The sequence below is a fragment of the Zosterops lateralis genome (genome assembly GCF_965231275.1).
Source record: "Zosterops lateralis genome assembly, chromosome: 2".
In the NCBI taxonomy this organism is placed as follows: Eukaryota; Metazoa; Chordata; class Aves; order Passeriformes; family Zosteropidae; genus Zosterops; species Zosterops lateralis.
The window spans coordinates 89,709,125-89,715,705 of record NC_139763.1 but is presented as its reverse complement, the minus strand read 5'-3'; positions in this window follow the sequence as shown (position 1 = coordinate 89,715,705).

Here is a 6,581-nt window from a genome sequence, read left to right as displayed (position 1 = left end):
CTGCATGCTCCCGCAGAGTTCCACAACACACAAAACACGGGAGCCACTCTGCAGCATGAGTTGTGCCTCCCGTGCCCTCATTCCCACCTTGACAGCAAAGACTAGACCAATACATCCCAACAGGCTTCATGTAATCCATGTTCCTGCACATATAAAAATCCCACCTACCTCTCCAGCCATCAGCATCATGCACCATGTACTGTCCCTGTACATACCTTTGCCCACATGACGATGATGCTCTCATTTATCTCAGCTCCACGGAGAAAAAGTGGTAGGAAAGAGTACACAACTCTTCCACAGATGCTATCCGTTGTCTGCATGGATCAAGCAGACCATCCAGTACTACAAAAACATGTCGTGGATGATACCACCACCAAACTCACATGGAGCTCTGCAGGACTTCTCATTCCCTCTTTTGTGTGCTGGCAGCCATAATCCCCTCTTACCAGGAGCCAGGCAGACAGTGACATGAAATTCCCAAGCTGAGCAGCCCAGCCCCAACCAGTGTCCACCAACTCCACATTTGCCTCTTTCCCCCAGTGGCTTGGCCACAAGGGGAGAGGTGTGATGCAGATGAAGATGAAGATCCTGCAAAGGGAGTTAGGTGCTGGGGCTCTCTCTGCGGGTGATTCCCAAAGCTCCTCCCAGCACAGTTATAGTCTGAAGAAGGCTTGTTTGCTACTGGTTAGGCAATGAGTACCCCAGTGCCTCTGATGCTTCCCAATGAGCCACTACCTCCCTGAAATCTTTCTCTGCATGACAAATGAACACATTTTTAATGAATGTGCCCAAGGTTCCCCACCTCAGCTCCAGCTCCTTTTTCTTTTTGTAACTTGAAGTTTCTTAGTCAGCAGAAATCTTAATTTTCCCTCAAAACAAAAGCTCCATATGGGATATATGTGATTATGATTAAGGTGTTTTTACTGTTTGTGAGGGCCAAGTAAATTAAATGGATTTAAAAAAAATAGATTTCTAAATATTTTCCTTTGATGAGGAAAGGATAGATTTCCATGAGATAGATTTCCATTTATTTGGCTGCTTTAAACTTGGAAGTTGGCGTACCTTACTGTGGTTCAATTACTTACCCAGTTTAATTGAATCTTTTGAGTTTATAGCACTTAGCTCGGAAACAATTACAGCAAGATCTGTGTAATACAATCTTCCCTACCTGTGCTGATGGGTGTCAACACCCTGAACAACCCCACAGCAAACTTCCCATGGGGGAAATGCCTGCAACATCTTGCTTGGGTGCTGCGCTCTTGTTGGGAAATCCAAACTGGCCAGAGGACCTTCTACACATCCTTGCCCAGCTCTGCTTCCAAGAACAACTGGGTGAAGTGGGCTCTGTACTCCCACCGCAACAAGCTGGGGTGACTTCTAAATAAATTTCTGTAGTTTTGTGCATGGTCTAAGTTAGTCAGGGCTTGGGAGAGTCCTGCCCCATCTTCCACCACCTCGTGGGCAGCTGTCCCTGTCCAGGCTTTTATCAGGCCCACAGCCCTTTCTCACTTTCACTTTTAATTTATGTTCACTTTTAAACATATTTTCCCAAGGTAACAAGAAGAACAAAGCTTTTGACATTGTTTCACCCTGGAACTCAGGGTTGTAGGGTGGAAACCTCTGTCCTGTATGTTTCAGTGCTGCCCAGTGTGGGAGGCAAGGGCGGGAGGAAGGAACTCCAGAGCATTTTGGGAAGAGGGGAGACTCTCCAGCCTAGCATGAACTGTTCATATGTGGGGCACAGATAACAGACAACAAGCTTGACATGCTGGTGCTGCGGACAATGTGATCTGAAAGATCGGTTTATGGTCTTTCAGGCTATTTTTTGTCAGCTCCTCTTGCGTTCCATAACAATACAAGAGGGGCTGATGGGTTTAGACGCTGGGCACTGCAATGCTGCCACTGTATTGCTTCATTTGTGTTCTGGGACACAGCTATACTTCCGTTCTCCTCATTTTTGCTGTTTCCCAGACTGAGGGTTGCTCCAGCCAGTCCGTAATATCTGTTCTGTCAGGTTACATACAACTGATAACTTGAAAAATATATTTCAGTAGCTGCATAAAACTGGCAGCCCCTGATGTACCCATGAATGTGATGCTGTTCTGCGAAGGCTGCAGCTCCATTTCACCTCTTCCCTTAACCTAGTTTTGACCATTTGTAACTAATGTGAATGGACTTACTCCTCATGTTTGCCACTCAGCAGCCCTGTAGGCTCTCCAGATCATACTGATGCTTGCTGTGACTGAACTAAGCTTTTACCATTTCTGCCAAGGAACCCTGAAGATCCTAGGATTTCTGAGAAGCCTTGCCCTTTTTTTCTTTGGTAAAGCAAAGAATTTTGCCCTAGATCATTTTTTGAGCAGAGAGGGGGTATCAAACTCTGAGGTAGGTAATTTTTACTTTGAAATGAGCAAGAAAATGGTTCAAACTTGCACACAATATCTGGTTATTGTCCCAGAGTCTGTGTCTCTTCAACACCCAAGTCCCCCTGCTCCCATTTTAAACTATCTTGTGAAAATCTTGTGTCCCCAGCACTAGCCAAAGTAACTGCTCTGAATTCTGCAAGTCTCCCCCAACATGACAAAGCTTCTCTGCTCCCAGCTTTCTACAAAGTCTCCATGGCAAGCTAAGGAAATCTAAACGACCAATTTTCATCGTTGTTTTCTTTATCATGCACCCCTTCTATTTTTTCTTTTTTTTCTTATTTAGTTCGAGTGGGGTTTTTTTCAAAGAAAAGCATGAGCTCATTTGTTTAGCCCAATGGAAGTACCTTTACTTTGATGTCAGACATGGCAGAAAATGGCACAGAAAAGTCTCCTTGTCTTATGGAGAAAAGACAAGAGCCCTTTCTGTCATGTCCAAGGAGCTGCTCCTGCAGCAAACAAATGCCACTGGAACAAGACGCAAATAGAGACTTGCACACAGAGGATTTTGGAGCGTACAACCAGAATAAGATCAAGAATCACTCAAGAGACCACGTGTGCTTCTTTTTTGAGAACATTCTCCTGTCAATGGAGGATCGAGTCTCTCTCTAACAGCCACCTAGGTGAGGGCTGCCCATATGCCAGCGTGACTCTGCATCTACTTCCCGTTAGGGGAAGAGCATTTCAGACTTCGCTCAGCACTCGTCATGAGCCTCGTCTCCTGTTTTGCCAGAAGGAGGGGGCAGGGAGAGAGAGCAGCGTGGCCGCGCAGCCGGAGCCGCACCGTGTCAGCCAGACGTGCACGGTGCAGAAGGCAGTGCTGCCGGCACAGAACCGAGGCGGGGGAGAGATAGAGAAGATTGGGGGTTGCTGAGCCCCCTGGAAATCAGAACGGCTGATCTCTATCTCTGTGCGCTTCGCTGGTTTGTTTGCTTTAAAGAACATCACATACTTGGTACTGACACCTATGGCTAAGGTTACTCGATATTTTCCATCACAAGTCTGTTTTCAGTTACTCAGAACTTTGCCAGACATCAGATAGTCAGATTCGAATTTTCCATGTTTATTTTCACTTTTTTTTTTTTTTTTTACTGAAGATGAAGGCACTTAGTAAGGCGTAAAAAACAAACGCTATTTTGCAATTATAAAAATTTGACTTTGACACCCGTCTTTTAACATAGAATAATGTATATAATGAATAACAAAAGCTGCAAGCAATACATAAAAGTTAAGAATGATTCTTAGTTACCGTTTTTAGGTTCCCATTCCCATAAAGTACCTTAGAAATGCCCTGATCCCTTCCCCTCTTATGAAACAAATAGTTGGATCCAGCCAGGGACGGAGACAGTGGTCTCAAAGGGGCTGCAACAACAACCCACTGGTTTGAGCTGCCTGTTCTGCAGTTCTGCCATACCTATTTTTACCTCCTGTATCAAAGCTGGTGCATGCTGGCAAAAATCACTAACACCGACACACATCTCTTGAGCGCATTTAGCAGAAATACTGAAAAAACAGGCTGGGACAGAACTCTCCTTCATCTCCTACCTCCAGCTGGATCTGGGAGAGGTGTTTCCAGCTCTGCACCCAGCAACAACTGTGCTCCAGGGAACAGTGCTAATGAGCCTGGAGGTTGCATTCCTCATTTGGCTGGGTGAGAACACCACTGCTGCTGAGCAGAGCTGATGGGCTCTGCCTGGCTGGAGAGGAGAGGCAAATCTTGATGGTGATATACCTACTAAGTCACCATGGGCTCCAAACCGGGCAGGGGGCTGCAGAGCTGCCACAGCCACACAGGGCTGGAGAAGGTTTTCTCTCATCTCAGGCAAGAGCCAGACCAGGTACTGTGGGGCTGTGCCCCTGGTGCAGAAAGCAGGGATCACATATCAGGCTCTGCTCTGGGATGGACCGTGCAAGGACGTGTCTTGCTTTGTGCCATCCTTGTGCACGTTCCTGGAACTTAGAAGTCAGAACTTTGTGACACTTGGACTTAGACGGCAAGTTTCTTCCTAAAAACGATACGCTTGGGACTAATGCACAGGTGAGATGCTGAGATGCTTCACAGCCCCAGTTCGAATGGCTGTGGGCTTGTTCCCTTCCTACACTGGGGTCAGAATTTGCTTGTGAGGGCAGGCGGGAGCCGGCAGCCTGGGCACGCTGGGGACCCGGCCGAGGGTTCCTGTGGAGCCCAGGTGCAGCTGGCAGCCCCCAGACCGCCCCGGGCTGTGTCCCGACCCGGCGCATCCCCACGTTCCCATCCTCCCGCCGCGCTGCCCCGGGGGGCGGCGGGCCCCGCTCGGCCCCACCCCGCATCCCATAATAGTTCACAAAGGCGACTCCATCCCATAATAGCCACCCACGGGAAACACACCATGGCAACCACCCCCCCACCCCACCCCCGCGCCATCCCATAATACCCTGCCGGCTTTATTGGCCCCGACTGAGGGGGGCAGGGGGGGCCGGGGCCGGACGGGGGCACCGCGAGGAGGTCCCGGCGGGCACCGCCAGGAAGCCTGGCTGGGGCTGCAGCCTCCCCCCGGCGTCCCGCAGCACCCCCTCCTCCTTCCTGCTGCATCCCATAATACTTCCCAGGGAGGCAGCCCCGCTCTAAGGTAGAGCCATCCCATAATAGTGGCCCGGTCACACCGCGCTGGGAATGGTGCCATCCCATAATACTCTCGCCCCACGCCGGCTGCGGCGGGCCCTGCCATCCCATAATAGCCGCCCGCTCCCCCCCGCCCCCCCTCCCCGCTCCTTATGGGGCATCCTCCTCATCCCATAATACTCCCCCCGGCGGCACGAGCGCCCGCCATCCCATAATACGCCCTGCCACCCACCTGCCCCCCTCCGGTCGCGGGAGGCCTCGCCATCCCATAATAGTCGCGGCTCGCCCTTCCCCCCCCCCCCCTCCCGCAGAAGGGCTCGCCATCCCATAATACCCGCCGCCCGCCATCCCATAAAGCCGCGGCTGAGGGCTGACCCCGCGGGCCGCGCTCGCCTGCCCCGCTCGGCTCCGTGCGGCCCCCCCGCACCCCTGCGCCTCCCCGCTCCCGTCTGCCCCGCCACCGCGCTGCTCTGCCTTGCCTTCACCCTCACCTGGCAGCCCAGCTGCCGCCGCCGCCCCGGCTGCAGCCTCGGCCACGCACCTTCCCAGCGCCTTGTCCCGGGTGCCCCCAGCCCGTGCTGGGCCCCTCGCTGTGGTGCCTTCCCCGCTCGGCCCTTCGTGTCCACCCCCAGCCCAGGCACCATGGAGTCAGCAGAAAAGCACAAAGCTGACCGAGTGCCGTCATGACACCCATGACACCGTGGGTGCGTGTCTGGTTCAGACGGAGCCCCTGCTGCCTGGGGCCGTGCTGGCGTGGCCTTTGTGACCACTGAGCCCTGACCTAGTTTGCCAGGTGCCGTGCTGCCGTTGGAAAGGCCTCCTGCTCCTTGCCTGCGGCCACTGTGTGCCACGTTGGGTTGGCTCGCTATCCACTCACATCCGCGTTATCACGTGTCTGCTATGGGAGATAACTCTACATCTTGCCATCCGCTCGTGTTGAGCATATATATTTTACTTCTGAAGGCAGTTTTTACCACTGTCTTTGGGTTTTGCTTTCAGCCCCATCCCTGCTTTTGTGCCCCACTGGATTTAGCGTTCGGGGCTGCAGGGAGCATTTCTGAGCTGCTCCGTTGTTTTCCTGGGTTCTTTCACTACCTGCTGTTACAAGTACAGCTCAGCACTTGCAACATGTACTTCTTGTTAAAGCCAGCCAATGTGTCCCTGATAGCTACCAGAAGAATAGGAAGTGTAAGCCCTAGAAGCTGAAATAATGACATGTAAAAGGCTGATACGCAGAAAAGAACCAAGAAGCTGTAATTCCCCATACTCTGAACGGAAGCTACAAAATTATAGACTTAGTGGATTAAAAGGTGGGCTGGGAAATAGTAATGCACAGTGACAAGAGAGAGGTGTTTCCTTGCTGAATGGCATGCGGTAAAGATGCCTGCATCCATTCAGTCAGATCCTGGCAGAACATTCAAAGGGATGAGGTTTTAGAGCAGCAGCAGCAAATTCGGATGCTGCTGCAAGGAAAGGTGACAACCATTCTCTTTACCCTGTGAAAAACCCACGGCTGCTGCTGCTTCTGGTGGGGAAGGCTCTCCATCGGGCCTCCC